Source organism: Protopterus annectens, chromosome 12.part0, assembly GCF_019279795.1.
Source record: "Protopterus annectens isolate FY-2018-M chromosome 12.part0, PAN1.0, whole genome shotgun sequence".
Classification (NCBI taxonomy): domain Eukaryota; kingdom Metazoa; phylum Chordata; order Ceratodontiformes; family Protopteridae; genus Protopterus; species Protopterus annectens.
Genome location: NC_056746.1, coordinates 270,358,582 through 270,377,491, shown reverse-complemented (window position 1 = coordinate 270,377,491; position 18,910 = coordinate 270,358,582). Strand labels below are relative to the sequence as shown.

Here is an 18,910-nt window from a genome sequence, read left to right as displayed (position 1 = left end):
TATTAGATTGCTTAGACAGAAAATGATGTTGACTCCTGATTGTGCTGAAAATAAGGATTTACAGGATTTTATGCATTCTGCTGAACAAGTTGGTAAACATACATTGCAGTGTCGTTTTGATTCACCAGAGGCATCTTGCAGGGCTGTGGTAACTGGGTCTGTACTTTGAAGACATGCTTGGCTTAAGGAGCAATCCTTGCCAGATCATGTTAAAGTGAAATTACTGGATGCTCCCTTAAATCAGGGCCACCTGTTTGGCAACAAAGCAGAAGAAGTTCTTAAAAAGATGGAGGAAAAAGCTAAATCTATGCAAACTGTTAAAGACGTTATACAAGTACAACCTGCAAGATTTAGTAGGCATTTGGTGTTAAGGCAGAGGAGGTGTTAAAGAAAATGGAGGACAAAGCTAAATTTATGCAAACTGTCAAAGATTTTTTACAAGTACAGCCACCTAGGTTTAGTAGATACTGGCCTACAAAGAATTGGTCCTTTCCTGTGTCAGACAGAACTCAGAGGCAGATCCAGACGCCCTAGAGGCAGATCCCAGGCGCAAGGTTCCTACAGGTCACAGCAGTGGGGTGCTTCTACCTCCAAAGTTGGAGAAGACAAATCACAACCATACAGGAAACAGTCCCAATGACTTCCCCCTGCCTGCACCAAGCACGTATCTCCTGGCAGCACCCTTAGGGGGAAAGTTAGCACTTTTTTCTCAAAATTGGCACATTATAACCCAGGACAAGTGGGTTCTAAATATCGTGACACAAGGGTACAAGTTCCATTTCCATACCCTGCCAAAGACAAACGGCTGCCCAGATCTGCCAAAAAATCATTGGGCAGAGGCACAAAAACAAGTTTCATCCCTCATGGACATGAGGGCCATTCAACAAGTACCAAAGCAAGAGCAGGGACAAGGATTTTACTCAAGACTGTTCTTGATGCCCAGAAAGGACAAGGCCTGGAGACCAATACTGGACCTATCTATTCTGAACACATTTCTGGATATACCAAAATTCAAGATGATGACTTTGCAGCAGCTTCTGCCCATGCTGGGCAAGAACGCTTGGCTGGTGACTTTAGACCTAAAAGAGGCATACCTGCATGTCCCAATCAGACAATTATGCAGAAGATACCTCAGATTCAAGGCTGGCTCAATGCATTACCAATTCTCTGCACTGCCCTATGGCTTATCTACTGCACGTAGGGTCTTTACAAAGTGCCTGGCACCAGTAATTGCATTCTGCAGGCAAAGAAGAATACAAATATATCCTTACTTGGACGACTGTCCAATTCAAGCAGAGAACAAGGACATTCTTCTACAGCATCTGGTGTTTGTGAAAAGACTTCTGACATGCCTAGGGTACACAATCAACGAAAAGAAAGCAAAACTAGTACCCTCTCGAGAGATAATATTCCTGGGTGCAAGCTTAAATACAACTGCCCAGATAGCTTATCTCACGCCAGATAAACAAAGGCAGCTGACTACCTATTTCAAAATGTTGGCAACAAAGGCCCAGTTATCTGCAAGAAAAATTCTGCAGGCTTTGTGCTTCATGGCATCCTGCATCCTACTAATTCCATATGCAAGACTGCATATGAGGAAACTTCAATGGTATCTAAAAAGTGTTTGGACTCAACATTCCCACAGCCTGGAAACAAGGATTACTCTCATTCCCTGCCTACAACAGGAGTTTCGATGGTGGGCAAAGGCTTGTCACCAAAACAAGGGACAGCCAGCCAGGCAGACACTAACAATGGATGCATCAGATTATGCCTGGGGGGCCCACATGGCAGGAATATGCATTCAGGGCACATGGTCCTCAACCCAAAGGCATCTACATATCAATCAAAAAGAGATGCTAGCTGTTCAGAATGCCCTGACAGCCTTCAAGGACCTACTTCATCCGGGACAACTACTGATAAAGACAGACAACACCACGGTCATTTGGTACATAAATAAGCAGGGGGGCACACATTCTTACCCCCTTTGCAGACTAGCCATGACTTTGTGGGACACAGCATTAACCTACCAAGTACATCTGCAGGCACAATTCCTGCCAAGAAGGAAAAATACTCTGGCAGACGAACTAAGCAGAAACCTCATGGATCCCCACGAGTGGCAGCTGGATCCACAAGTCTTCAACATAACAAGGAAATGGGGATGCCCAGACATAGACCTATTTGCCTACCCTCACAACTACCAACTAAAAAGATTCTGCACACGGACTTATCACAGACAAGCATGGAAAGTGGACGCCCTATCAGTATATGCCTTTCCCCCACTGCCTCTCCTCCCCAAGGTACTCCTAAAGGTCAGACTGGAGACGCCAAAATGATACTGATTGCCCCAGACTGGCCCCGACAGTACTGGCTTCTAATCCTAAAGTACTTGTCTCAATGCCCAGCTTGGACCTTACCTCAAATACCTCATCTGCTGTCCCAGCAAAACAATCAGATCCTGCACAGCCAACTCAGGACTTTAAACCTGGCAGCATGGCGGATAATGTAGTCATACAAAACACACCTCTCAGTAAAGCTGTGATGGATGTCATTTTGGAGGCCAGAAGGCCTAGTATTAGAAAATCTTAAGCTGGAAAATGGAAGAGATTATGTGCTTGGAACCAGGCACAAGGAACTGATACAGCTGTGCCAAATATTCCTCAGATTCTGCAGTACTTAACTGAGATGCTGGACAAAGGCCTGTCTTTTTCATCTATTAAAATTCATGCCTCTGCCATTTTGGCTCATTACAATACAGAGCCACCAGTGGACCAGAGTTCCACTGTGGTGACCCCTAACCGGAAAAAGCCGAAAGACACAAACAAACAATACAGAGCCACCAAGCTTTTCTCATCCCTTATTAAAACAGTACCTCAGAGGAGCAAAAAATTTAAGGCCTCCAAGGAGATCACCGATGCCTGCATGGGACTTCAACTTTGTCTTGGAAAAACTCACCCTGCCTCGTTTTGAGCCAGCTGCTACTGCTGATATAAAGTTTTTATCTTTGAAAACAGCTCTGCTCTAGCAATAACCTCTGCAAGACGAGTTTCAGAGCTACAGGCACTCATGGCTGTGGAACCTTTTTATCATTTTTTATCCAGACAGGGTCTTTCTGAGGACAAACCCAACATTTATGCCTAAGGTGGTGTCCAGTGTGGCTCTTAACCCAACTATTCATCTGCCAACTTTTTTATCCAAATCCACAGAACAACGGGGAGAGAATTCTGCATTCTTTGGACATACACAGACAGCTTAGATTCTACTTGGACAGAACCAAATTTTTCAGAAAGACAGAGCAATTACTAGTGGCATATGCTGCAGGATCGCAAGGAAAGGCCATCTCAAAGCAAACTATTTCAAAGTGGATAGGCCACTGCATTCATTTCTGCTACTTGCACCATGGCAAGTCAGTGCCTAAGGGCATTAGGCCACATTCAACCAGAGCTGCAGCCACTTCAGCAGCGTTTCTCAGGGGAGTACCAACCAAGGACATTTTAGAGGCTGCTACTTGGAGTTCAGTGCACACCTTTACAAAGCACTATCATCTGCCACTCTACTCTAAATCCAGGGCAGGCTTTGCCACTGCAGTTTTGCAGGGCCTCATAGCCGCTCCTAATGATGTTTAGCTCCAGCCTTCCATCCATAGCTTTGGGACTCTACCCAAACATAATGACTGCAACAGTGAAACATTAAGAACATAGTACAGTTGTGTATGCTTACCATAAATGTAGATGTTAAAGTGTATTCACTGTTGCAGTCCAGGTTACCCACCCGCCATCCCCCTTTCTTCTGATGGAACCTATGTGGTGTATTTGCTTGTAGATGAAGGTAAAGTTTATATTGGTGCATGCATTTATATGTATATAAATTGTGGATACCCTTTTAGGGGGCACCTAACATCTGGGGCAAGAAAAACTAAAGAAAATGGCGTCAGCTGCATCTTTTATACCCCTGACGACCTGATGTCATGGAAGGGGCAACAGCAGCCGACGCAGGACCCAAGACTTTGGAGTTCAGGCCGACTGAGGGCAACCTGCCAGCAGGATTACCCAAATGTAATGACTGCAACAATGAATACACTCGAACATCTACATTTATGGTAAGTGTACACAACTGTACTTTCCTCAGAGGGGCCAAAAAATTTAACACCACCCAGGAGAGCTCCAACTTCAGCCTGGTACCTTAACTTTGTATTGGAGAAACTCACCCTTCCTCCTTTTAAGCCAGCTGTTACTGCAGATTTAAAATTCCTTTCTTGGAAAACAGCTTCTCTTTTAGCCATCACTTCAGCAAGAAGGGTATCTGAATTACAGGCCCTTATGGCAGTGGAGCCTTTCATCATCATTCATGCGGACAGGGTGTCTCTCAGGACCAATCCCTCTTTCATGCCAAAGGTGGTATCCAGTGTGGCCTTTAATCAGTCCATTCATTTTCCTACCTTCTTTCCTAATCCACAGAACAAAGGGAAATGGATACTACACTCCTTAGATGTGCACAGACAACTTAGATTGTACTTGGACAGGTCTAAACCTCGAAGGAAATCCGAACAACTGCTAGTGGCATTTGCTGCAGGGACAGAGGGGAAAGCTATTTCAAAGCGAACTATCTCCAAATGGATAGGCCATTGCATTCACTTCTGCTATAAGCACCATGGAAAACCTATCCCACAGGGGATCAGATCCCACTCAGCCAGGGCTGCATCTACCTCTACAGCCTTTCTCAGCGGCGTACCTACCAGGGACATCCTAGAAGCTGCTTACCTGGAGTTCTGTACATACTTTCACCAAGCATTACCATTTGCCAATTTTCTCTAAATCCAGAGCTGGCTTTGCCACTGCAGTTTTGCAGGACCTTATAGCTGGTCCTAATGCTATCTAAATTCCTCCTCCCATCCTTTAGCTTTTGGAATCTACCCAATGTAATGACTGCAACAGTGAAACACGAAGAACATAATACAGTTGTGTACACTTACCATAAATGTAGATGTTTGAGTGTATTCACTGTTGCAGTCCTGGTTACCTTCCCTCCAGCCCCCTGACTTCGTTTGGCTATACCTCTTCTCTCCTTTTCAATGCTTAAAAGCTTTTTGATGTATTTGCTTTTTTGATTGAGGTATAATCTTGTATATTTATAGATTTAATTGGTTCCCATTAAGGAGGCACCTGACATCTGGGGCAAGAAAAATTGATGTAATGATGTCGGCTGCATGTTTTATACCCCTGACGACCTGACGTCACGGATGAGACCGCAACTGACGCAGGACCCAAGACTTTGTTAATTAGGCCGACTGAGGGCTACCTGCAAGCAGATAACCCAAATATAATGACTGCAACAGTGAATACACTCTAACATCTACATTTATGGTAAGTGTACACAACTGTGCTTTTTTATTCTCCTTAAGGATCTGCATTCAAAATCCTGCTCTTTCCTCATTTCTTGAAACCCCCACTTCAATTCTGGAGAGATTTTGGTTCTCTGGGAGTTTCATTAATGTGATGAAACAGCTCTATCAGGGTGCAGAGGCTCAATTGAAACTAAATGATTGGCTTTCGAGGAAATTCAAACTGGAGAGGGTTATGAGGCAAGGTTGCCTGCTTTTTCTCATACTGTTGCCCTTTACTTAGAGAAAGGATAATACTACAGAAGATTAGATATCATGATAGTGAGGATTTCCAGTGGAGCAACAGGCAAGAGAAAATGGCCCTTTTTCGTAGATGAAAATATATTTTTCTACCTAACGCAGGGTTAGATCTGTCTAAGACTGCGTAATATCTTGCAATGTTTTCCATGCTAATCAGTATACGTCAGTGAAAATAACACAGTCGTCATGACACTAAACTTTGCCCCAGTCTTTCACCTGGTCCAAGAATGTACATATTTGTGGGTACATTATAAAAGTGAAGTATTTAGGGATTTGGATAGCTAGGAAGACAAATTATGCACCAACTGAAACCGGGAAAGAAATGACAAAGTTATGTATTAAATTTTCTTGAACAAATGGGAACTAATCAAGTTAGACTTCAGTAATAAAATAAGAGTATTAAAGATGTGCGTAATTCCACCGGTAGTATTTGGAGGCAGGCATGCTTGTAGGAGACCAATGACGATTTTTGGTGCATTTTGGAGAAAGAAATTAAGAAGCTTTGAGAAGATAAGAAAGGTAAAATTGGGACTGAATGGCATTACTGCCTGACTAACGTGGTCTGGTAGTACTGGACCTACACAGGTACAACCCTGTTAAGGTTAACATATTTAATACAGAAGAGGAATTATTGGTCTAGGTGAAAGCAAATGGCACTAACGCAAGGAGGAAAGGATGATGTTGTAGAAAAGTTAAATATCTGGTCTCAGTTCCTGCAAGAACTAGTGGGGAAGAAAGCTCTATTTTATGTCTGCAAGGGAACTCCTAAGGTTGAAAGAACTTGATACATGAAGGAAGGAGCTTCTGCCTATAGGCATAAGAACGTACAATGGAAAAATCAATTCTCTGTTGAAAACGTTTACCAAGTGGAGAGGCGAGATGTCCCAATATACCGGGAATAACTGAAGCAAGGATATGAGCCATTGACTTGGGACCAGGGTAAGCAGCTTGAGATTTTAAGGGAAAATTAATATTTAATGTAGTTAACTTTAATTTCTGTGATGAACAAGTGCAAAAGGGCTGTACAACAGAAAGTGAGACAGCGTCTGATATTGTTAAACTGCTGATTGAGTCAGGAAGTGAAAATGCTTAAACAGGAAACTGATAAGTAGGCTGTATAAAGGATTACTATTTAGCAAGGACACTATAAAAATCAGAAAAGGAGGGAAGACGGGGAAAATAAACTGGGGGTTACACATTACTTCTTTTTTTTTTTTTTTTTTGCTGAGGACTAAAGCTATGAATTTTTTTTTTTCAAAAACATTTCCACCCTGTTTTCATTATAAACATACACAAATCTACATATAACAAATACAATAAAACAAATAAAACTATTAACAATATTTACATTCATCCATGATAAATAATCATTTGATCCATGAGAAGTTGTCAGTATTTGTTCAAAAGGTTTTCCAATTTTTGCCATGCTATTTTCGTATGAGTAATGTTATGAGTTCTATAACAAATGGTTTGGAGTTTTTACAGACAACTTTTGCTAAATTAATAAAATCTTTAAACATCAAATCTTGTTTACTTTTTCAGTTCAAATTAATAACTTTTGTGGCAATTGCAAGAATTGACCAGAGTAACTGAATCTGAGATTTAGGTATTGCATTAGGTTTAGGAACATTGAGTAGGATTAGTGAGTTAGAAATATGACAGTTATCAGACCATAAAGCATTTACAAAATGTCTGAAGTCTTTCCAGTATTGAACAACATTTCTACATTCAGTGAACATGTGAACCCAGCTGGCCTCTTCCACTTTCACTGTTTTTGATTATAAGATGTATTTTATGTGGAGTATAGAAACATCTATTCATAAATTTCCATGTATACAATCTCTGTTATAATGAAGAAGAGGTACCATACATAGAATTCAATAATTTTTTGGATTCATCAGATATTTGTTCTCCATTAATCTTTACATAGTAATTCCAAAAATTTGAGTCAAACTTGAGTGTCTTCTCTTAGTATCTTACAGATAGGTGAAATACTTAATTTCTGATTATCTGTCTTTTCAAGACACCTAATAAAAAGCTGAATCAAACTAGGTATAGATTCAGTCTCTAGGTTGATTGATACTCTCATTTTGTTTTCTATAAACTGCCGTAATGAGTGTATAAACAGCCAGCTGTCTTGACTATTATCAAAACTACATAAAAGAAAGTTTAGTGGTTTAATACTCTTATTTTCAATAAACTGATGCCAGAATATCAAGTTATTTTCCTTTAATTTTTGCATTGCATTGATGTTGAAAGAATCTAGGCAATCAGGGGAGTATGCTATAGGGAATATAAGAAATAGAAATTGTTTAATGTTGTAATTACAATCAGTTATATTTTTAAAGTTATTAAATATTTGATTACATAAAAATGATGAAATGTCTTACTAAATAAACAAAATTCATGTAAAAGCCAATGAACTCTGCTTATTCCATATTGTTCCTTAAATTGATTTTCTATAGTTTTGACATCAGTTATATGAATCTCATGTATTGTTTTCCAACCAGATATATAGGTAGGTGTGATCCAATGTAATATTACATTAATAACTGACTGGGAATAAAGATCTAAGCTAGGGAATGCTACCCCATTACTGTTCCAAGCTCTAATGTGCCGTCTATATGCAATCTTAGGTTTTAAGGGGAACCATAACAATTTAAGTAGTATGGAATCTAATTTTTTTAAATAAGATTTTGGGAGGTGGTAGTATCAATGACTGTATATAAAACAAAAGTTTAGGTAAAATTATCATTTTAATTAGAGAGCCTATCCTCCATTGTGAAGAACATTTTTATTCCATTTTTTGATTAGTTCATTAATGGTAGTTATTAAATTATTGTAGTTTAGTTTAACAGCCTTTTTCCATGTACTCTTTATACTGACACCCGAATATTCTAATACATTATTCTCCCAATTAAACAGGCTATTCTCTTTCAGGTTTTTGTTGATCTTTTTGTTAATTAGTAATGTTTTGGATTTATTATGATTAAATTTAAGCCCTGAAATTCTTTCAAACTTGCTTAAGGTATTTATAACATCATGCAAAGAACCATCAGTATCACCCAACATTAACAACATATCAGCAAATATTTGTATCTTAGGACAATGGTCGTTATTAATTTGAAAGCCTTTTATATTTTGCTCGTTTCAGATATATGTAGCAAAAGCTTCCATTGAAAGAGCAAACAATAATGGTGACAAAGGACAACCTTGTGTAGTTCCTTTGAGGATTTCTAGTGGTGAGGATATACATGATCCGATTTTCACATAAGCTTGTGCCCCATTATAAATTTTCATTAATAAGTCGACAAAATCTAAGGAGAATTCAAAACCAATCAGAATTCTTTGTAGATAAGACCAACTAATAGAATCAAAAGCTTTTTCTATGGCTAGGCTGATAATAGTTAGTTGTTCTTTGTAGTTGCATACTATGTCTGTTAATGATAGTAATTTAATAATGTTATCTTGCACTTTTCTATGAAGAATGAATCCTGTCTGATCATTATGTATTAGCTTAGGTAATATATTCTTTATCCTATTAGCTAATATTGTCATGAAAATTTTATCATCAGTGTTTAGTCACGAAATTGGACTATATGAATCGCAAGATTTGGAGTCCTTACCTTCTTTTAATATAGGGGAGATAATTGAGTATTTCCACGATGGGGGTGTTATACATTTTTGCTTAACCATCGTAAAGACACTCACTTTCTTTAATATATATTCAGGAAAAATCATGTATAATTCAGGAATTATTCCATCCAGTCCTGGAGCTTTAATATCTTTGAAATGTTTTATTTGCTCTTTCACTTCTGTTAGTGTTATTTGTTTATTTAATATGTTATTTTGTTGCATTGACACCTTAGTAGTTATATTTTCTTGAATAAAAGTATTTATTACATTATCTGCCTCAAAAAGTGGTGTGTTATTTATATCTTTACAGTAGTATTTGAACACTTCTAATATCCCCATTAAGTTAGATGTACTCTTAACTGAACCATCACTTTTATATTTAATCTCCTTAATAAGATTTTGATTGTTTATTTTTTTGGATCTTACCACTATTTTATGTAGATATTTGGGATTTACAACATAAGATTGTAATTTCAATTTTTCCCAGGTTTATGGCTATCTTATGATTCAAAACTTCTAAGTATTTTTGATTTAACTTAGTAATTTCGTTATGTGCTACTCTATTTGGTTTTGCGTCCATTTTTATCTTGTCTATTTTTTTTGTAAGTCTTAAAGTTCTTTGTCCACACTCTCCTTTTTTTAAGGTACCAAGATTTTATTCTACCATATATATAAACTTTAAAGGTGTCCCATAGTATAGTATCAGTCACTTCACCATTATCATTTGTTTCCATAAACATGTCTATTTCTTTCATTATCCATTCCCTAAAGTCTTTTAACTTCGTTGTGTAAGTAGGAATTCTCTGTAGAAATCTTATATCATCTGTATACATAGTTAATGTAAAGTTTATAGCATTGTGGTCCAAAAGTGGATGTGTCACTTATTTTACAGTATATATTATTTGATACAAAGACCTTATCAAAGTTTGTTTGTGTACCAAACCGATACGAATAGTGGGTATAGAATAAGGAATAATGTTCTCTTAGACCATGTATATCTTTAAGGTTCATCTGGTTTGTGAAGTCATTTAACTTCTTGGCTTGAGATGTTAGTTTTATTTTACCATTTTTAGAAGTATCATTGCCTGGTAATAGGCAGTTAAAAAAATCACCTGTTGCTATAATTTTCCCTTTTGCATTTAAAGTAATCGGGTCCAGATATTTGTCAACATATTTAGTACTCAGTCCTGGTATCCAGTTTGTATTAATCAAAGTATAAAACTTCCTATTGATTTTCAAAATAACCATGCTTAGCGTCGCATCTTTGTCTAAAATTATATATATAATTCTTGGCATAGTATAAGTATTTTACCATAGAGTTAGAGTGCCCCTTCTCTTAGTCTTAAAACATGAATCAGCCAGAATGCTATAGCCATTGAATGAGTGCTTTTGTAGATCTTCTTTTAATAGATGGGTTTCCTGTAAAAAGATGATCTGGGCTTTATGCATTTTGATATATTTAAGCAAACCACCTCTTTTGACATTATTGTTCAAACCATTAACATTTAATGATAAACAAGCCATTGTATATGCATGTTATTATTAACTGAAAGACCTTTCTTCCGTGTTGACTTGACATCTACTGAAAACTTACTTATCATGGATGCATAATGTGCATTAAGCACTACTTTCAAAAACCCAAAACTATTTACACATACATGAAACATAAGTTTTTAACTAAACTAGAAACTTTTAACTAAACCATCCATCTACCACCTCTCCAATAGCAAAAGACACAAATTATCCATCTCTGCTTAGAGTGTAGTATAAAAACAAAAAAAGCATTATGAAAGCAATTCAAAAAATCTGAATCCATGAAATATACTTTAGAATGAGTGTCCCAATATATCTGAAGCTATATGAATGTCACATATGGTAATAGCACCTCTAATATGTAGGTATGCCAGAAGTACACATCAGATCAAAGTATGTATAAACATTAGAAGCTGAAGGTTAAGAAGGTTGTCATTATTTCCAAGACTTTTCAAGAAACATCAGATGATTTAACCACTTTATCAGTCATCTATCTAACAATTTTCATGTAAGGATATGTCAGATATATATATATATAACACTTATTACAACATGACTATTATATTTTGCGGCTATACACATATTACTCGTATGTATTAGCAATGTCTATGTTGACGTCTTTCATCAGGAAGTGGGGGGAGAACCCTTGATGTCATTTAGTTACTAACGTGTCATTGAATCTGCAGAATGTATGCATCTATAAGAAAACATAGGCATGTTCAAAGGAGTTAAACACTTTTATCATAACTAATTATTTACCATTTATAGTATCTAGTGTGAAAGATAGAATTGCAAGAAAAAAGAATTCTAAGTACAACCATTTAACAAGTTCAGAAGGTCAAATGATGTCATCACTGTTGTTTTCTTGAGCTGCAACTTCATAAACTTGTTAAAAACTATCTAAATAGGCTCATGCATAACAGAAGTTGTCTCTAGTGAAGAAAAAAGCATTTTCGGCGGGAAATTCAGATCTTGAAGCTTTTAGAGTTTACAGAAAGCAAAAAAAAAAAAAAATATTCTCAAGCTGCCTTGTCAGTGCATGTTATGAATCTCCACAATGACAATAGTCACACAGACTGCCAGTTTCCTCACAAAACTTCAACATCATGAAAACATTAACCCTTTCATATAAAAGCAGCTATTTAGAAGTAACAACAGCTGCCTCAAATCAGAAATCGTATAACATTTCAATCATTTACCCACCAGTTAACCAGGCCAGAGAGAGAGAGAAAAAAAAGAACCTAGTATGTGTAGATATATATATATATATATATATATATATATATCTACATATATATATATATATATATATATATATATATATATATATATATGTATGTGTGTGTGTGTATATATATATATATATATATATATATATATATATATATATATATATATATAAAATACTTATATTTAGCTATCTATAAAACACCATGAATGTACAGTATTAATGTTTAAATGTATCTAAACAAAGAGTCTAAAGCATCTAGTTAGAAACACTAATCAGTAACACCTTGTTCGCCTACTTCTGACCCACTAGAAAAATGCACTTTGGTATTATGTCAAATTATACTGTTGCTGAAGAATTAGAAGACCTGCATCATTTCTAGTTATTTAAAAGGGAAACGTATGTAAAGTACATATAATGGGGAAAAGAGAGAAAAGGAACATTGGTAACAAAAAAGAATAGGAAGAAAGAAGAGAGAGAGAATGTTATTTAAATACTTAGTACTATATGTAATTAGAAGAAGTAGATATAGAAAGAAAAAGAGAAAGTTAATAATAAAAATGATCCAAATTACCTTGCAGCATGGAGACTTTCCAGAATCAAATATATTATGATTCATAATGTAATATGACTCATAAAACAAAGCATTTAAAATTAGAAGGAATTTATTCATTTGTCCTTTAGTTTCTTCATTTTGTTTGCTCCTTCCTTCACTTCCATTTTTGTTGCCTGTCTCTTCAAACTCTGAGAAGACCATTCCATTTCTTCTGTGTCTGACAGTATTTTCTTCTTTTGGATAAATTCTACTGCTGCTTGTAGGGAATCAAAGATCTTCACTACTTCTTGCAGGAAAAAGAATTTGAGCTTTAATATTGGCTTTTTTTAAGGACTTGGAGGAACACACACCTTTCTTCTGGATATGACTGCAGAGGTCTAGTCATTGTCAAAAAGAATAACTTTTTCACCCATCTTTATAGGGGAATTAGTCCAAGCTGATTTCAGCACTAAGTCCTTGTCTTGCGAGGAAGGAAATTTAACTATTATAGACCTGGGGTTAGATGAACTCTGAGATTTGCATGATGAAAATTTGGTTATTAATATGAATTTTAGAAGGTTTTAATATTATATGAGGTATTCTATTGCATTAAGAGGGGAGCATATTCCTTGTGTATTCTGAGAATGGTCTTTTTTACTACAGTAGTGCAAGTTATAAAAATCAAAGCTAGAATTTTCCCTGTGCAACATGCAAGAGCATGTGCCATATGTGATGACGCGTATTATTGGAGTACAGAATAAAGCTCTCTGTAAGAAAGGAGACAGTGGAGTTTCCTCACCAAGAGAGACAATCAAGGGCATGCATGTCTTCTGTGAGCTACACTAATTACCTCAAGGCACTCTTTGTTTTCTGTTTCCTGCAGACTCTGAGGGACCTCTGTCTAGCCTACAGAACCTCAAAGGATCCTACCTTTTGTGATCTTCTGCACATCCACACATCAATTAACACTTAAAAAAAAAAAAAAAAAAAAAAAAAAAAAATACTCAACAGATCTAAATTTCCGTCACACTATAAATAGGACCTGCTGGTGAGATAAATACTTTTCCCAGACAAATTCCTCTCTTATGATATACATTTTCCTTTGATGTAAAGCAAAGTTGCTCTCTGACCCCCGTTTGAAGTGTCACATGGTCAAATGTATGGACAATCGTAAATACGTCTTGGGTGTGCCTTTCAAGTCCTCATTGAAGTGGGTTGGAGCTCATTCATCTCTATGGATATTCACAATTTGGGATCCTGTGGCTAAGCTGCAAATGTTCCTCCAGATCAGTAGCCTAATATTAATCTATGAATTTGCGCGTGTGTGTGTGTGTGTGTGTGTGTGTGTGTGTGTGTGTGTGTGTGTGTGTGTGTGTGTGCGTGGACCTTGTTTCATGCTTTGCTTCTCAGATTCTCCCTTGCTCAGATGAAAGAAGAAAAAGATATTGCCAACATCCTAGCAGATAGGTTCAGTGCTAACTTTACCCCCCTCTCACCCTCTAAAGGGCCCAACTATATACTGGAAAAATGCAAAGTTCGTGTAATCATGGCTGCACAGGTAAAAACCACACTCTCCAAAGCCAAGAACACAGCATCCATGGGACCTGACAACATCCCAGGCTGTGTTTTACATGAACTGCAGAATGAACTGGCACCCCACCTAAGTACCATGTTTAATCATAGCCTCACCTCAGCCTTTGTGTCCACTGAATGGCGCACAGCGACAGTTATCCCACTCCACAAAGGGGGAGCCACCACGGACCCTCGGGAGCTACCGCACCATTAGCCTAATGAGCCTGGTCTGCAAGGCCATGGAACCTATCATCATGGAACTTATAAACAAAGACATTGGTAATCTCCAAACTTTGGATCCCGCCCAGTAAAGGTTTGTAAAAGGCAGATCATGTCTCCTAAACCTGATTGACTTCTTTGAAGCAGTCACCAAAGCCGTAGATGAGGGTAAGGTGGTTCACACAGCCTATCTAGATCTCACCAAGGCTTTTGACACCATCCCCACTCTGGAGTTATAGATAAACTCACTAAACTAGGTATAACTCCCTGTGTCACAAGATGAGTTGCCAACTGGCTCACTGACAGAACCCACACTGTGAAAGTAGACTCCAAATCCGACTTCAGACCAGTGACAAGTGGAGTACCACAGGGTTCAGTCCTGGGTCCTCTCTTGTTTGGTATCTACTTTTCTGAAGTACAGGCTAATACAGAAGGTCTGTGGCTAACAAAGTTCACAGAAAGCTGCAAAATAGGAGCCATAATTGAAACTCCTAACGATGTGGATATCCTACAAAAGGGCCCCACTGAGACAGATGCCTGGTGTCAAAGCCATGGCCTCAGGCTCATTGCCAAAAAGTGCATTGTCATCCCCTTTGGTAAAAACTCTGTACCCATAAGCTGCCACATAGGTGGTAGTCTACTTAACACCGAAAGTGTGATAAGAAACCTTGGGACACAGGTGGAAAGTAGTCTCTCCTTTAATTATCACATTGCCACAGTAGTCAGGAAATCCTTCTATGTGGCACACCTCATCAGAAAAGGTTTCTCATCCAGGAAAAAAAGAGGTCATTGATCCCCTCTACTCGTCACTCATTAGAGCCATTATAGAGTACAGCGCCCCTTTTGGTATGTACCTCACAAGACATCTACAACAACTGGAAAGGCCGCAGAAATACCTCACAAAGAGTATTACCCCCCTCAAACAGATGCTCTAAGCAGACCGTCTCAAAAAACTCCAGCTTTACTCCGTCGCATTTCACCTTCTCAGAGACGATCTCTGCCTAACATACAAAGCTATGTCAAACCCAGAGCTGTTGGATGTGCTCCACTTAAAGAAATCCCATTCCCCCCGAGCTAGGGACCTAAACCTTGTCAGCACAATAAACAGAACATGCTGGAGGGATAGATTCTTGTCCCAGGGACTTCCCATACTCTGGAACAAACTTACCTATCTATATCTAACAAAGCTCCTCATTAGCACTCTTCAAGAAAAATCTTGATGATTGGATGGGAAATAGGAAATTCACCCCAGGGATCACCTCTGTGGCTCTGCTCGACAGGGGCACAGGAAAATAATTTTCTTGGGTGGCAAAAGCCAGGGTATCTTTTTGGCTAGGCTTGTATAGGACCTAGGGCCGCTAGCCTAGTACCTACCTATGAATCTATGTAGAAAACAGGGAAAATTGTCAGTGGAATAAATCTGAAGGCTGTCAAAAGAGAAGAAGGTAACTGCCTAGGTCTCCAATTTTCTATCTGTTATAGTAGGGTTTCTGTTGTCCTCTCAAAGTAGAGCCCTCCAATCTGTCTTTTCATTATGTTACAACACAGTTCACTAATGGAATCTGCCAAACTGTTTATCTTAGATTCCTAGGCAGCCTTGATTATTATTAGTGCATGGTGTGAGGTTTGGACTCCCTTTCTCAGAACCATATATTTCATTTACTTTCATCCAACAGTGATGGCCTTTTACATGTCCAGGTCATAGAAATAAAGGTTGGTCATTTTAGCCATTGTCACTTCATTGTCTTATAGGTTCATAGGTTAGTACTAAGCTAACTGCCCTTGCGAGCCGTTGTAAGCCTAGCCAGTTATCCCTTGTGAGACTCAAACCCTGCACTTTGTGTTTGTAAGGCAGACACCTTAACCATTAGGCCACCCTCTCTTACTGATAGAGAAGATGGTCCATTATGTGAAGTGCACCCCACTAGATAGGTCTTTTTCCTCCTTAGGTCTTGTCTCTGTCCTGACTGGTTGTAGTTTGCCGGGAGACAGTGTGACCGGATGACCCCTTAGTCCTTGGTACCAGTTCACATTCTTGGCAAACTTAGCTGCCTGCCCAACAGTGTCATCTGAAACCTTTAATTTCATTGCGAGTGGAGAATGTTAGTTATCTGTTATAATGGCAGTTATTGTTTTGGTGCTCTTTTTCTCAAACAAGTTTCAAGTGCAGCATTTTCTGTTCTCTATTTCTGGATGGAACAGGTCATTTCTGGATTTATTTTCATCCTCTTTACCCAAGCAACTGAGTGATGCCTTTTCTTTGTGTTACCTGATGACAAGGCTATTGGTCCAGACCATAAAGAGAAAGTTTTTTTTTTTGTGTGTGTGTGTGTGTGTGTGTGTGTGTGTGTGTGTGTGTGTGTGTGTGTGTGTGTGTGTGTGTGTGTGTTAGGGATTGGTTCTGGCAGGCATATTTCCCTGACTTTGCTGGAGAAGTCCCCCCTTACTTGTGGTCATCTTCCAATGGGGAAACATTGTTTTGCAGCCTTCAGGCTGGTGTCAGCAGTGTATTTGAAGACTGTAGCTGGCCTTTTGGCTTCTCCCATTGCTGCAGTGGCTTGGGCTCCTGGATTCTGTCTGACTGTTGCTAGCATTTTCAAGACTGTGTAAATGTTTTTCACTCAGCAAATCTATCAGGACAATAGGAATAAGCTTTTTGTAGTTTCTTGACATATGTACAATCAAAGACCTTCAGTTTTCTTGGTTTTAGAGTGCTTTGGCACACATCTTTGGATCAGGTTCATGTTGTCAGTGTCCATTTGTTTGATAGAGCTGCTGACAGAAACTTTCTCACAGTATACAAAGCTAACAACACTTACGGTGAAGCCCTATTTTCAAATCATATAGCCAGTTGTGGAACTCTCTACCCCATACCCTCCAAAACGCACTTGAATCTACCAGTTTTAAACAACTACTATTTAAACTTCTGTCCAAGAACTGGCATTGCTCCTGTACCAAACCTGACTGACAAGATATATGTAATGCTCTCAACACACTGTCCACTCCTTATCTCATGTTCTCCCTCTCCTCAGTGTTCATTACTACTCAAAAATAAATATGCATCAAGGAAATGTCATTTGGTCATAACTGTTATTTAATATGTACACACTAATAACTATTTTTTCCCACAGTGACCTTCACTGAAGTGCGCATTTTTCTTTTTGAACCTGTATCTACAAAAAAGTGTATGGAATACTACTTTGTATAGACTAACTAGATCATATGTATTCTGCATCTTACTGTATGTATACTGTTGTACTATCTAATTATTGTATATTGTTTGTATTTCTGTGGAGTGTTTCTCCCTGGGCCTTCGCTGAAAATGGGCTTCTGGCCCAGTCGGACTTTCCTGGTAAACAAATAAATAAATAAATGTCAGACTTCCATAGTGGTGCGTCAAGTTAGTGTCTCGCTTATCAAAGGCTTTGGACAACATTTTTGTGTGTTAACTTTCTTTTGAAGCCCTGGGATCTCGCTCCTCCTTGGGGCCCGAGTTTCATGCTGGGAAAGTGTTCATTTCTTCTGTTTAAGCTAACTCACTCTGAAGAACCTAAATTTGTTTTGGAAGGCACTTTCTGTTCATAGTAATTTTGGCCAAGATAATTTCAGAATTTTATGCCTTATCCGTGTGTCTTCTATCCTTGGTGGTATACCAGTCCCTCCTTTGTTTCAGAAGTGACTTTCTAATCTTAATCATTGTGTCCTTTAACTGGTTTTCTTTCAAGAGAAATCTGGAGAGAATCCCATTTGTAGTGTTGATGTCTTTGAACAGTTACAGTATTGTACTAGTGTAACCAGTTCCTTCATGAACGTGGCTAGGTTGTTTACTTTGCCCGATTTACGGAAGGCAGGAAGTTTGACAGTCAGTGGCTTTCTGAATGGCTAAAGTGCATAATTGCTAGTGTTGATAAAATGTGATATGACTTTATCTTCTCCCTATACTCCTTTTTCCCCAAGTAGTTTCTGTTCTTAGTACCTCCTTCCATAATCATTGGATAACATTTCTGCAGTTGGTAGTCCTTACTTTCATCAAGCATTACAAGCTAAATTCAGCTTGTGTGTCTAGAGCCTCAGCAGTCACAAAGAGTTTGGCTTCTGTGTAGGATTCTATTTTCAGGACATCCACTTGTCTGCTAAGAGATCTGTCCTAAGAGCCTAGCTGCTGCAAGAGTGTTCTGAAGCAAGATACATGAGTCTTTGACATAATGATGCATCTTTGACTCACTACACATCCCTTTCCTACCCAGAGAATCTTTGTGTTTGTGTGCACCCGTTAGTTCATTGTTGTTCAGGTTTGTTTCATACAGTCATGTAGGCAGTGGGGAGTGGGTGTGGCTGATGGGTGATATTTTGAAGCTAAAAATAGTGTGGAGACTAATAGAAAAGTACCTTGTACTTGCACACTACACCAACTAACTTCTTATTGAAATTTGCCAAAACAAAAGTAGTCTGGAGCCATTTTTCTTTGACTGATTTTTAAGGAAAAAATGGTCGGATAAGAAGGGCATCTTTGTCTGTGGTTTAATAATAATCCTGAGTTGATTGGAAG

General features: G+C 38.3%; 1 protein-coding gene across 2 annotated transcripts in view; it reads left to right on the top strand.

Annotated features, from left to right (window-relative positions):
• LOC122816498 (rab11 family-interacting protein 3-like) overlaps positions 1-18,910 on the top strand; it is a 1,372,586-nt gene that overhangs the window by 89,071 nt on the left and 1,264,605 nt on the right. The gene's annotated exons all lie outside the window — the stretch shown is intronic.